The 15,000-nt window shown below is 44.5% G+C and overlaps 3 non-coding genes across 3 annotated transcripts; all 3 read right to left on the bottom strand.

Annotated features, from left to right (window-relative positions):
• Window positions 1–11,833: 11,833 nt before the first annotated feature.
• Window positions 11,834–11,906, bottom strand: TRNAR-CCU (transfer RNA arginine (anticodon CCU)). The gene has a single exon. It is a non-coding gene; the product is annotated as a tRNA-Arg (tRNA).
• Window positions 11,907–13,421: 1,515 nt separating this feature from the next.
• TRNAR-CCU (transfer RNA arginine (anticodon CCU)) lies at window positions 13,422–13,494 on the bottom strand. The gene has a single exon. It is a non-coding gene; the product is annotated as a tRNA-Arg (tRNA).
• A 795-nt stretch (window positions 13,495–14,289) lies between these two features.
• TRNAR-UCG (transfer RNA arginine (anticodon UCG)) lies at window positions 14,290–14,362 on the bottom strand. The gene has a single exon. It is a non-coding gene; the product is annotated as a tRNA-Arg (tRNA).
• Between the last annotated feature and the right edge of the window lie 638 nt (window positions 14,363–15,000).

The following is a 15,000-nucleotide window of genomic DNA, read 5'->3' on the forward strand; positions in this document are numbered from 1 at the left end:
GCTGAGCTGAGCGTCGCATGCGAGTGAGGCACTGAGAGGTCCGTAAGAGGTCCGTGAGAGCCCGCAGAGGCCTGCCGAGACCCGGTGATATCCGTGGTGTCTCCGTGGTGTCTTCGATCCTGCGGGCGTGACCAGCAGCGGCGGCAGCAGTGGCGGAGAGCGGGGGTAGAGGCCAGTCAGCCTCGTGGAAAGGCTCGGTGGCGGAGGGGGCGAAGAGGGTTTAAAACTACCACCAAGTAAGTCGACCTGGGGGCTTGGGGGCGTGTGGTTGTTAACCCTGTGCACCAAGCTCCTCCACACGTCGCATTGCGTCCCCGCCCTCACATTCCTCCCCCCCTCTGCCTGTGGTATCTTAGGCCTTGGGCCCCTCTCTCCTGTCTGCCCCTGGCTCCCCACATTACCTCATTGTAGCTCTGGGCTCCTAGTTCGCTTATCGCTTGGCTCTGTCTGCACCCCACCTCTGCTTCGGTCAGCCCTTCGGGCAGTCAGTCAGCCGTTCTGGTCGCTGTCACCTCGCCGGTTACTGAGCTCTCCGCCCACAGTTCTGCTCCCCCCGCGCCCCTCAACCGCCCTAGCCCGTCGCTATCAGCGCCCAGCGCTGTTCCCACGGCCCAGGGGGGGTTTGACCCACTACGCTGGCCCGGTCCCCTTTCTCCCCCTCGCGTTGCGGCTTTACCGGTTTTGAACTGGGCAGTGCCTGACCAGCCGTGAAGGCTTGGGGGGGTAGGGTACTGGGAGCTAGGCAGGGTGACTAGTCATTAGGGTCAGCCCCCTAAGAGCTGTTGGGTGCACCTGTTGGGAGGCTGCGACCAAGGTCAAGGGATTAGCAAGTGGTTGGGCGGGGTCTAAGAAGCGGGGGGGTGCCCTTGTCCAAGCTGTCAAAATCAGCTGAGTCCGTTCCGCGGCCGAGCTCGGACAATCCTAGTAAGCCTGGCCTGTCCGGGGAGTCAACCCGGTCCCCTACGCCTTCTTGTATTCCAGCAAAACACACTTCATTTTGGTTGGCCTCCCGGCAATCAAGGATTTTGTTTAAGTGTTGTATAACCCAGTCTATTAACTCACAGACTTAACAGGCTCTCCATAACTACGGAAGAGATGAGATCCGGGAATACGAGAAAAGCCCCTCCAGCCTTAAAACGGAAGAAATTAAAACGGCTAGTCGCAGCATCGGACTCTGCTCTTGTCATTCCGGAGATCGTTCCAGAGCCCACGGATCCACCGAGGTCGCCCATCTCTAAGAGTCGGCAATATATTAACAAAAGCGACATGCAATCACCTCTTATATCCCCTGCGCGCTCCCTAAAGTCATACTCGCTACTGGACTACTTTAAAAAAGCCCCGGGCGCAACCAAACCTAGTAACTCAACTCAAGCCTCTGAGCCTAATTTTCTCCCCAAAGTATCCACCATTCCGGCCCATGATCCGGATGTTTTCATTTTTGGGTCAGCCTCTGTCTTTCGGAAAACCGTTTCAGAATGTCCTTTGACTACTTCTCAATCATCGGGTTCAAGCTGTCATCAACCCTTACCAAGTCAGCCTCCCCTCTCTCTTGTATCTGTTAATCAAGAGCTTTGCCACAATCAGCTACAGTTTGTGAGTCCAACCTACAATCTAAGTCCTTCAGCTCCATATGCTTCGCAATTGGAGAACGTTTTCGTTATATCTCCACACAATCCTCAGGTGCTTGAGACGGCTCCCACTGTGCCCCATACTCATCAAATTCCTGCACAAATTCATGGGCATAATGACTTAATCTCCATTTCTGACATGCTCAGCTCAGGTTCACCGCAGGTCCTAAACTTCCTGGAGGGGAGCCCTGACCAAGCTAAACCGCAAAAGCGTTCACTCTCACCCCAAGCTGTTACCCCAACCTCTTCTAAGGCTTTTCTAAAGTCAGAATTAAAAGATCAACGGCTAGTAGATCTGTCCTTTTCTTTCTCGAATACCTTTTCTTCACCTAACAACTCTCCCCACCCAATATCAATAAAGGAGCCCCACCATGATCCTGTCACAACCCCGACCGTTTGGCCCCAATTACTTCAGACTTTTCAATCTACAGTCACTGCCCTAAACTACCATTCGGACAAATTGGACACTCAGGTGGACCTACTGAACACTTTAGCTCTGTTCACTGCAGGGATCGACAGCAAGCTGGACAAACTCAACAATCTAATAATGAGTGCGCAAGCATCGTCAAAATTGGCCCAGTCAATCTGCTGCTGTTCACCCATTATTGATTCCCTCTCCTCGCTTCCAGACTTTTTAACCAGTGTCCTTAATGAAGTAAAACTGCTGAAGGGTGGCGCCGTTCTGTCTCGGCTTGATCAACTCCCTCGATCTTTCTCAACTCGCGATTCAGATAAGGCGACTACCCCAACACCAACAGTTTCTGGGGTCCAGACGAGAGAAGAACAAAAAAGCTCTACAACGCAGTCGGACCTTCAAGACGACACTCACCCAGCCCATGGCTCTTCACGTCTGACAGCACCTTTTGTCCAAGCTGCTATAAGCCCTCAGACAAGAATTGGGCTTCCTAATGGCATTGTTAGTATTAAGGCAGGGTCAAGTTTCATTTCAGCGGTCGTGGCTCCCCCCATCCCCGATACGCTCCACCCCCCTATCCCACCATGTAGCAAGAGAGAGCGCAAGCGTCAACGAAAACAACGGAATAAATCAAGACTTAACATCAAAGCTGACCCTCCTAAACTATTTCCATTGTTTTCAATCACCACCAATAAAAATATTCCCACCACTTCACTACCTGCAGCAATACCAGTAAGTCCGCCTCGAAGCCCGCACAAGGCCGAGATAATTACAACCACTAACCAACAGATTCCTCTGAGTAGTCTTGAGCTAAGTCCTGCACCACCGGGAAATGGGCCTTTAGAATCTCAGCCGGCTACAAATGAACCAAGAGGTAGCCCCACTGAGATAACCACAATGTGGCCATTAACTACATTATTTCAACCTCAAGTGGCGTCGTTGTCAACTCCATCTCGACGTATTCCGACAATCCACAAAACAATCTCCAATAATTTATCAACTTTACTAAAAGATTCTCGGTCATCTGGGCAAGGCACACAGGCCCTCCACCGACCTCATCAGAGTCCACACCCAGTCACTCCAAATACCATTCTCCTACAGCCTAATTTATCCCGGCCTTCAGATTCTGATATTAGAGATACACATTCTCTAAAAATTCTTCTTGCCCCCGAATACAAATCAAAAGGTCGGCAGGATATTCTCAACAGATCCAATATAATTAAATTAGCTAATAGTGTTCCGGGCTTTGAGGCCTTGTCTTCGGTCGATATCGAGTCAATCGAATTTCTCCCCCCAAGGGGTTCTCAACCCTCTGAGGTAACCGTGGTGTCCCTTAAGTCTACCACTTGGGTACAACTATTCTTAGACCAAAAGCCCCTATTTCGGAAATGGGGCATCAAAATCTACCCCTATTCCATGCCTGGATACCCCACAATGTTAACTCAACATCTCCCCACTTTGCTAAGTGGGGAGAAAAAAAGGCCTTATTCAATCCTTAAAAATGCCTTAGGATCTCTTCAATCGACCGAAGACGCACGGTCCAATCCCCTGAATTTTGATAAATCTTCTGACTGGGGCTGGCTTCCAGCCACTTTGTCTCGTAATATACCAGATTGACCACGTGATGACCTTCTTGTAGCCCAGGCTCAGTCAGGATCCCCTTTACATCCCCCCTCAATCACTCTGTTCCCCCAGCCACAGTCTTTGCTCTCCCTTTGTTCCTGGAATATTAGTGGTCTTTCCCAGAAACTCATTAACTCAGAGATCCATTCTTTTATCTTTGATCATGACCTAATTGCACTCCAAGAAACCTGGGCTTCTCAATCTAGCCCAGTTATTGGCTTCATCGAATTCTGGAAACCGGCAATTAGATCTTGTCTCTACGGCCACCCTAAAGGCGGTCTGTCGATTTACGTTTCAAATAACCTAAAAGGCCCGATTGAGACACTGACCTTTGACGTAGACTGGTTACTTGGTGTTAAAATTAGTGCATGGAATAATCAGCGTTCCCTTCTTCTTCTTAATGTTTATATTAACCCTAACACCCGCTCAAAGAAGGCCCACTTATCGCGTCTAATGAAAATCGTGTGCGACCTGGTGGCGGATTATCCCAACTCGGACTACCTAATTACTGGAGATTTTAACACTAATCTTTTCCAGGGTAATCCCACCGATTACGAAGGGCTTTTTCCATTAACTACCCCGGAATTCAAGGCCCAGTCTAAACCCCTACACCAAGCCTATTGCGGCCTCGGTGAGCTCTGCGTGCTGCAATTTTTAAGCATTGGTTTCCTGGTAATGAATGGCAGATCTACGAAGGATACTCCCCCTAACTGGTCCTGGTCAAATGGTCGCAAATGCTCCTACTTAGATTACACCATCTGCAATTCAGCGCTGTTCCATCATTTGACCAACTATAGTATTCTCCCTCGTTCAGGAAGTGATCACCGTCCCCAAGTCGTTATCCTTAACATTCAGCCAGACTTTCATAAATCTGCCTCAATGACATGCCCAGGCATCCACACAGAAAACCTAAAACGGCTAAAATGGAACGATGATATCAGCCCTAACATCATGGAAGCCTGTTCGGTATTTATTTCAGGAAGTATCGCCGCAGCGGTCTTTTCCATGGGTGCGTGGTCATCTTTCTGCTCCCAACTAACAAGCTGCTTTCCCTCCAGCCAACACGCGCATAAGGCTTTTGTTAGCCACCAGTTCCAAATTTCCAGTTATACTAGGGCACTGAAAAAATCTAGAGACAAAGCTCTGCGCTCTCTCAAGTCATCCCCAGGAAATACTGAGCTTGCGAATGAGTATAAAACAATCCAAAAACTATTTAGGGTCGCAATACAATCTGACAAACGTTGCCATCTAGCCCAATTCTGGTGCAAACTTCTATGGGAGAGTAAAAGCTGCAACCCCAAAAGATTCTGGGCCCTAATCAACCGCCAAAGCGGTAGCTCCTCCGGATCCGGATCAGCAAATATCGCAGAAGCGACCTGGTCTGCCTATTTGACTGACCACTTTAAGGCCTCTGATGTCTCTGTGTCTACAATCTTACCCGGTTCTAAACAACTGTCACTCCATCCACAACTGAACAGTAGCAGCTCGATGGTCCGTTTTGATCCACGAGGTGAAGATCTGCGAGTCACTCAAGAAACGGTCACCAAAGTCCTTGCAAAAGCAAGATCCGACGGCGCTCCCGGTCCAAACGGCCTACCACAGTCCCTGTTCAAAACAAATATTGATTTATGGTCGCGATATTTATCCAATCTCTTCAATTGTGCACTGACCAGTTCAACCATCCCGGATTCCTGGCGAGGGGCAATAATTCACCCGATTTACAAGTCTGGCTCTCATGCATCCCCAAACAATTATAGACTAATAGCTTTGTTAGACATCGAAGCCAAGCTCTTTGCAGGAACATTATTGGGGGAACTGAGACATTGGGTAGAGCAGAACAATCTGATTCCATTGAACCAAACTGGCTTCACTGCCTCCTCGGGCACCATGACCAACTTACTATCACTGTCTATCATTGTCAACAAAGCATTAGTCACATCTAGCATGGTTTTTTGCTGTTTTATAGATTTTAAAGCTGCATTTGATCGGGTACCAAGGGCCGCACTATGGGAGAAGCTAAAAAAATGGGGGATCCCAGATAAGCTCCTGGACGCGATCATCCAACTTCATTCGGGCACGTGGGTACAAGTGAAGTTGGGGACCGGCACACATCTCTCTCGGAAAATTATGACAACTAGAGGAGTCAAACAGGGATGTGTGCTGGCCCCCCTCCTTTTTAATCTGTTCATAGCTGATCTGTCATCCTCCCTTGAGGAAACAAACAGTCATCCGCCCAAGATGGGAGGTGTCCCGATAAGCAATCTCTTATATGCCGATGACTTGGTCCTCTTTAGTTTGACACGGGTAGGGCTGCAGAGGCTGTTAAACAGACTGGAAGCCTATACAACCATGAATGGGTTGGAGGTCAACTTAAAGAAAACCCAAGTCGTCACTTTTGGTAGAAAGCTATACCGTGGGGGTGGTTGGCAGTTTAACAACTCTAGCCTTAGAATAGGAAATACCTACAAATATCTTGGGGTCACTTTTGACTCTAGGGGTAACTTTAACCAACAGCGTAAGGCTATCTCAGTAAAAGCCATGAACCTACAGGTAAGCTTCTGCAAGCTCTCAAGAAATTTGTCTGGCCCAAGCCTGTCCCCATTATTGGAAGTCATGAGAGCAAAAATTGGGCCCACTTTGACCTACGGTGCTGAGATTTTTAGGGGGAAATTAAACCCCTCTTTTAACCATCACGTGACGAAACTTTACAAAAAAATCCTCCACCTGCCCAAATCAGCTTCTGCTGCTCAGATCAGACTAGAATTCGGTTTGTTAAATTATGAAATTTCAGTCACTGGTCTGTATCTAAACCTGTGCCACAAACTGAGACAGGCAAAGCCAGGATCATTGGAGTCCCTAATTTGGTTGGATATTTCCCAGACAAATCATCGCGGCTTATACAGCCACCTTTTTAGGGATTCGATCCGTGAAATGTCTGCCGGTGCGTTATGGGACCTCAATCCTAGTAAAGCAGCATTCAAAACTAGTATTAAGAACTGCATTCGAATGAGGTCCTTGATCATCGATAAAGCCCAATTTGCCAAACGCAGACACGCCTGGGCAACAATGTCTTCATATGGTCGGTTAGCCCCCGCATCTTATTTATCCTGCACTTACTCCTTGCACCTAAAAATCAGTTTTATGGCCGCCAGACTGGGTGAATGGCAATTTCTAAAAGATCTTCCCGTCTGGCGTCGCCTGTCAGAGGACGTAATCTGCAGGGGGTGTGGCATGTCTCCCGAAACCATGGAGCATATAGTCTGCCTCTGTCCATCTTTCTTGTCACAACGCAGACGTAAACTGAAAACTGAGTGGAACAGGCTGGGAATCCGATCCTGCAGACAAGCAATCATTGCAGCATTATTGCCAGAAAACACAGTTCTAAACATCGCTTTTACAATTTTCTTACAAAATGCTTACCGCTCTTTTAAGTAGTTATGGGCTGGTTCGTTTTTATGCTTGTTTAAGAGCTATTCCATTTTTATCCTGTGATTTCTTAACTGCTGCTTACATTTTTTTATTGAATTGTTGACTTGCACAATTGGCTGTCATTTTACGGTCCATGGTTTGCACTTATGGTCCTTGTCAAAGACCTGAATCTAAATGCATTTTAAATGTTAAACTGGTCATTGTACTTCGCACACTAAGTCCTTTTCCATTGATAGATTGGAGAAGTTTTTTATTGTACTATGAAGTTTCCATTAACTACTGTTTTTATGTTAAGGTTTTGTTTTAAATGTTTTGCTGCGTAATTTTGAGGTGACCTTTTAAAGATATTTTTATATCTAAATAAAGTATACCTACCACCGACTCCACACTTCTTCTTCACTTACTTCTTTTCTCAATATACTGGGCTTAGAAAATGGTATCAAGCCATCCTTATCATCAGTAGGACACGGAAAGAGGCACTAAGTCTCTGCTATAATCTATTGTTGTTGTTGTACATCTTCCTCATTGCTGTCCTGTTCCTTGCTGCTCAGCCATGAGTGATGTCACTTGGAATGTTGAGTGTGGGGGACTGGAGGAGTTGGCAGTTGGAGAGATGGGGCTGAGCAGCAGGGAGGCTGCTCCTGGTGGGGTTTTACAGGGGCTTTACTGGGGCCTAGCTGAGGCCTTACATGAGATCTACATGGACTTTATGGCTAACCAATAAACCTATAACTTGTTCTACGTAACCTGTCTACGAGACATCTTTCATTATTACACTGGCGACGATTTGGAGGAACTAACGCGTGTGCTGGATTATGCTTTATGAAGCTTAAAGGATTTTAAAGAGAAAGGAACTCCAAGAGTAATTCAAGTAAAAGGACTTCAAGTAACTTCAAGTGAAATTGCATATTTTCAGGAAGCTGGCACTCAAGAGCCCCACCAGTGACCACTCCATCGGTCGCCCTAATATGTAAGTGCCAGTTTCTGTTGAATCTCTAGTTCTCTTCGAATGAAACAGAACCTACATGTTGCCTTGGTAATGTTTATTAGGTCCTGCTGTCCTTTCTGAGATTGGCAGTACTAGTGATGGACGTGCCAGATGATGGACTTGGGTGAGTGTTTCCCCAAAGGACATTTCTGACTATCTGAAACGGTCAGCTCTGCCGATTTCTGATGTTAAAGCCTGCTCCTGTTCTGGGTTTTTTTTCGAATTTGCCCTGTAGAAAGAAGCTGTGGGGATTTTACACTAGCAGCGTGTGTTTTTGTATCCTTGGAGGATCTTTTGCGCACCAAAGAGGACTGTTGTGATGTTGGGTGCGATCTCTATCAAGCGTGGAGAGACAGACTAACTGTAATGCGAGCTTAGCTACTGACACTCTTTTGTCGGGGGCATAAATCGAGCCCCAAGGAGTGTTTGCTTGAACTTTGTGCTCGCATGGAGCATTGGTGCGGTGCAGTTTTGGGAGTACATTAACGATTTAAGATGGCGGCGGTAACGATTGTATTTGTTGCCAGTCTCTGCATGAGGTTTGAACGCTTACCGGCATTCTGTGGGAAGCGCGTGGTTCTCTTTGAATGTGGGTTTCCACGCGCTGATCCTTCCTGCAAGTTTCTTTTTGATGCGCGTCATAGCGGGATGCGTATGGACAATGCGGATGTTTCCTTAGCAACCTCACCGTTGTTGTCATCCTACGGCGTTACGTAGTTCAACGTGGAAGCTCGCCGGACGTTGCCCTGGTAACCACTGTACTGTGTGGAGACACTTTCAGAGCTTTCATGCGCTGGGAGCCATCCGGGGCCTTCGTCAATCAGCGTGCCTCCATTTTAGGATCTAGTTGCAAGCATGCATTTCACTCGCGCTTCCAACCACGTCTTTCACGTTTTGCCAACCACGTTTTTTTTTGTGTGTCTGCCGGAATAAAGAGTGAACAAAACTAGATGGAGTTGGGGGACAACGCTGTATAATTGTGCCGCAATAATGAAAAGACATTGGAGGAACTGGTTTCAAGGTTTTGTCGAGCAAACGCAGACACATTGAAGTTTTCTTTTCGTCTTTGCTTGTCAAGTGGTGGACTTTTAATTGTAGCAAGCATCTGTTTTTCTGAGGCATCGTGGGACTGAGGTGGCCCTCGGGTGAGAAGTCGCTCACTGGTCACTCTAATAATAATTTATTATTGCATGTCGTTTTTTTATTGCTGTGATTGCTTCCCATGCCTATGAAGCTGTGTTTTGTTGTGATATTTGCGTTGAGGGTTTTGTTTCCCTAGGACGTGGGGGTTGGTCATGGGTTATAAATATCCATAGTATATTGCGAGTGTGTTTTAGGGTTAAGGGATACCCTAAATTTTGTCTTGGGTTTTGGTTACTCATAGTTTACTGCGAGAGTGTTTTAGGGTTTAGGGATACCCTGGTTTGCTAGTTATACTTACCCATAAGAGATTTTGGGTGTGTTTGGGGTTTAAGGTTACCCTGTGTTTGTTAGGGTCAAAGGATACCCTAAATGGTTTTGGGTTTTGGATTACCCATAGTTTGTGCGAGCTTTGCAATTTTGAGGTGTTTTGGGGGCTAATTGCCCGGTTTTGGATCATAGGGGGTTGTTCCCCTATTTCTCAGTCTAAGGGAGGTGTTTTCCCCTATAGGGAGGTGTTTTCCCCTATTACAGAATTTGGAGTTTCATAGGGAGGTGCGTTTCCCTATTTCAATGTTCTATGTGTCTAAGGGAGGTGTTTTCCCCTATAGGGAGGTGTTTTCCCCTATTACAGTTTTTGGAGTTTCATAGGGAGGTGTGTTTCCCTATTTCAATGTTCTATGTGTCTAAGGGAGGTGTTTTCCCCTATAGGGAGGTGTTTTCCCCTATTACAGTATTGGAGTTTCATAGGGAGGTGCGTTTCCCTATTTCAATGTTCTATGTGTCTAAGGGAGGTGTTTTCCCCTATAGGGAGGTGTTTTCCCCTATTACAGTATTGGAGTTTCATAGGGAGGTGTGTTTCCCTATTTCTATGTTCTAAGTGTCTTACGGAGGTGTTTTTTTTTTTGGTAGTGTGTACCCATCTAATTGGTTTTCCTAGGGAGGGGGATGGGGTTCATTATTCTTTTGTTATAGTTATTTTCTTGCGACTATTTGCTGATTTGATGTATAATTATTTGCATAATGTACTTTCTTTTTATTTCTACTTTATTTAGGCAAAGGTATTTTGTGCTATCTTGATTCAATGCATTTATATCTTTTGCTTAGTTTTTCTAAGGAAGGAAGATGTGCTATAATCTATTGTTGTTGTTTGTACATCTTCCTCATTGCTGTCCTGTTCCTTGCTGCTCAGCCATGAGTGAGGTCATTTGGAATGTTGGGTGTGAGGGACTGGAGGAGTTGGCAGTTGGGAGAGATGGGGCTGAGCAGCAGGGAGGCTGCTCCTGGTGGGGCTCCACTGGAGATCTGAGCCCTTACAGATGATCTTTATATGAACTTTGTTACCTGTTAAATAAACCTACAACCTGTTCTAAGCGGCCTGTCTTCGAGACATCCTTTAGTATTACAGTCTCCTAACCAAGTTCAACCACACTCTGCAACTTAACCATTGCACTACAAAGTAGGCAACGGGGGCATCAGCAAAGGCAGCCAATGTGCCGATCCTTTATACATTTTGTTTAGTACTTTTCTTACTCGGAGGCAAAATCAGCACTTTAACTGCCCAAATCATACATATTTTACACATGTACCACTCTATGCACACATAGGCACACACCTTGCAGTTCTTCTACACACACTTAAGCTAAAAACCCATTCTGTCACGTCAAAATTCTGCAAACCTATTACATATTCAGTGCGTCGGCATAGAAGCACTTTTTAATGCCACTAAAATGCACAAGTAGTTAGACTGAAGATGCAACCTGAATGAGTTTACAGTATGTACTCCACTTTATTAATGATTAGTACTGAGAAAGTGAGGACTACAAGAGTATTGGAAAAGACTTTTTCCACTCTGAATGTAAAGCAGATTGTGTGACCATTGGCCAAAAACGACCACAAAGGGGCTCGAACCCTCAATTTTCTGATCCGAAGTCAGACGCCTTATCCATTAGGCCACGCGGTCATCCGTCCACCTGAGATGATTTTTATCATGTAGGTGGTATGCATGGATGGAGAACATATTATTGAAAGGTATTCAGGTTTACATCCCATAGTGTTCTTTCAGCTCTTTTCGCTGGAAGCACTTTTTTGGAATCTATATATTGAGAATTTTATGAGTACGACATGCTTTTGTTTTCCTTTTTCCATACAAACCTCTTTCCACATGAGTTTAAAGCTCATTTGTATGCTCTACATAGCTCTGGACGTTTCCAGACGTGGAGTGAAACTGTTTTGAAAGTAGTACAAATTGCTCCTTCCTGCATATGCTAATGTTTCACACTCACATAGGTTGTATAAGTTTTATGAATCCTGGCTTGACCTATTCAAGTAGCTGAAAGCCTGTCACCACCTCTAGAAACAAGATTCACACCAATCCAATTCATATCATTTTTTCCAAAGGAATATGTTCTGGCCGGTCGAAAATGCATCTCACAAAAATAGGCATTTAAGAATCCACTTTGCAGTTTCAGAACACTAACATGACTGTGAAGTGTACACAAGTAAAATGGGACCGTTTCAAAGTACCTAATCCCTCATAAACTTCTGAGAGGAAGCATGTAATAAATCTACCTAATTTTCTGGAAAAGAAAGAGAGAGGATTTTTGTTATCACCTCAGATGGGACTTGAACCCACAATCCCTGGCTTAGGAGGCCAGTGCCTTATCCATTAGGCCACTGAGGCACAAATGCATAGCTCTTTTCTAGAGGCATTATTTAAATGTATTCTATGGTCAGACACCGGTGTGTGCACACAGGGCATTTCTCACTTCTCTCTATAAGTAAACTTCCCATTTTCATCCTCTTCCATCCCCGACTTTAACGCTCTCTTCTATGCTATAATGGAGACTTTGCAATTTTAGCAAGTGGAGAGAAATTGGAGAACCACTTTCGACTCCACACTTCTTCTTCACTTACTTCTTTTCTCAATATACTGGGCTTAGAAAATGGTATCAAGCCATCCTTATCATCAGTAGGACACGGAAAGAGGCACTAAGTCTCCTAACCAAGTTCAACCACACTCTGCAACTTAACCATTGCACTACAAATTAGGCAACGGGGGCATCAGCAAAGGCAGCCAATGTGCCGATCCTTTATACATTTTGTGTAGTACTTTTCTTACTCGGAGGCAAAATCAGCACTTTAACTGCCCAAATCATTCAGATTTTACACATGTAGCACTCTATGCACACATAGGCACACACTGCGCAGTTCTTCTACACACACTTAAGCTAAAAACCCATTCTGTCACGTCAAAATTCTGCAAACCTATTACATATTCAGTGCGTCGGCATAGAAGCACTTTTTAATGGCACTAAAATGCACAAGTAGTTAGACTGAAGATGCAACCTGAATGAGTTTACAGTATGTACTCCACTTTATTAATGATTAGTAATGAGAAAGTGAGGACTACAAGAGTATTGGAAAAGACTTTTTCCACTCTGAATGTAAAGCAGATTGTGTGACCATTGGCCAAAAACGACCACGAAGGGACTCGAACCCTCAATTTTCTGACCCGAAGTCAGACGCCTTATCCATTAGGCCACGCAGTCATCCGTCCACCTGAGATGAGTTTTATCATGTAGGTGGTATGCATGGATGGAGAACATATTATTGAAAGGTATTCAGGTTTACATCCCATAGTGTTCTTTCAGCTCTTTTCGCTGGAAGCACTTTTTTGGAATCTATATATTGAGAATTTTATGAGTACGATATGCTTTTGTTTTCCTTTTTCCATACAAACCTCTTTCCTCATGAGTTTAAAGCTCATTTGTATGCTCTACATAGCTCTGGACGTTTCCAGACGTGGAGTGAAACTGTTTTGAAAGTAGTACAAATTGCTCCCTCCTGCATATGCTAATTTTTCACACTCACATAGGTTGTATAAGTTTTATGAATCCTGGCTTGACCTATTCAAGTAGCTGAAAGCCTGTCACCACCTCTAGAAACAAGATTCACACCAATCCAATTCATATCATTTTTTCCAAAGGAATATGTTCTGGCCGGTCGAAAATGCATCTCACAAAAATAGGCATTTAAAAATCTACTTTGCAGTTTCAGAACACTAACATGACTGTGAAGTGTACACAAGTAAAATGGGACCGTTTCAAAGTACCTAATCCCTCATAAACTTCTGAGAGGAAGCATGTAATAAATCTACCTAATTTTCTGGAAAAGAAAGAGGGAGGATTTTTGTTATCACCTCAGATGGGACTTGAACCCACAATCCCTGGCTTAGGAGGCCAGTGCCTTATCCATTAGGCCACTGAGGCACACATGCATAGCTCTTTTCTAGAGGCATTATTTAAAAGTATTCTATGGTCAGACACCGGTGTGTGCACACAGGGCATTTCTCACTTCTCTCTATAAGTAAACTTCCCATTTTCATCCTTTTCCATCCCCGACTTTAACGCTCTGTTCTATGCTATAATGGAGACTTTGCAATTTTAGCAAGTGGAGAGAAATTGGAGAACCACTTTCGACTCCACACTTCTTCTTCACTTACTTCTTTTCTCAATTTACTGGGCTTAGAAAATGGTATCAAGCCATCCTTATCATCAGTAGGACACGGAAAGAGGCACTAAGTCTCCTAACCAAGTTCAACCACACTCTGCAACTTAACCATTGCACGACAAATTAGGCAAAGGGGTCATCAGCAAAGGCAGCCAATGTGCCGATCCTTTATACATTTTGTGTAGTACTTTTCTTACTCGGAGGCAAAATCAGCACTTTAACTGCCCAAATCATACAGATTTTACACATGTACCACTCTATGCACACATAGGCACACACCTTGCAGTTCTTCTACACACACTTAAGCTATAAACCCATTCTGTCACGTCAAAATTCTGCAAACCTATTACATATTCAGTGCGTCGGCATAGAAGCACTTTTTAATGCCACTAAAATGCACAAGTAGTTAGACTGAAGATGCAAACTGAATGAGTTTACAGTATGTATTCCACTTTATTAATGATTAGTAATGAGAAAGTGAGGACTACAAGAGTATTGGAAAAGACTTTTTCCACTCTGAATGTAAAGCAGATTGTGTGACCATTGGCCAAAAACGACCATGAAGGGACTCGAACCCTCTATCTTCTGATCCGAAGTCAGACGCCTTATCCATTAGGCCACACGGTCATCCGTTCACCTGAGATGATTTTTATCATGTAGGTGGTATGCATGGATGGAGAACATATTATTGAAAGGTATTCAGGTTTACATCCCATAGTGTTCTTTCAGCTCTTTTCGCTGGAAGCACTTTTTTGGAATCTATATATTGAGAATTTTATGAGTACGATATGCTTTTGTTTTCCTTTTTGCATACAAACCTCTTTCCTCATGAGTTTAAAGCTCATTTGTATGCTCTACATAGCTCTGGACGTTTCCAGACGTGGAGTGAAACTGTTTTGAAAGTAGTACAAATTGCTCCTTCCTGCATATGCAAATTTTTCACACTCACATAGGTTGTATAAGTTTTATGAATCCTGGCTTGACCTATTCAAGTAGCTGAAAGCCTGTCACCACCTCTAGAAACAAGATTCACACCAATCCAATTCAAATCATTTTTTCCAAAAGAATATGTTCTGGCCGGTCGAAAATGCATCTCACAAAAATAGGCATTTAAAAATCTACTTTGCAGTTTCAGAACACTAACATGACTGTGAAGTGTACACAAGTAAAATGGGACAGTTTCAAAGTACCTAATCCCTCATAAACTTCCGAGAGGAAGCATGTAATAAATCTACCTAATTTTCTGGAAAAGAAAGAGGGAGGAT

Source organism: Triturus cristatus, chromosome 4_1, assembly GCF_964204655.1.
Source record: "Triturus cristatus chromosome 4_1, aTriCri1.1, whole genome shotgun sequence".
NCBI lineage: Eukaryota > Metazoa > Chordata > Amphibia > Caudata > Salamandridae > Triturus > Triturus cristatus.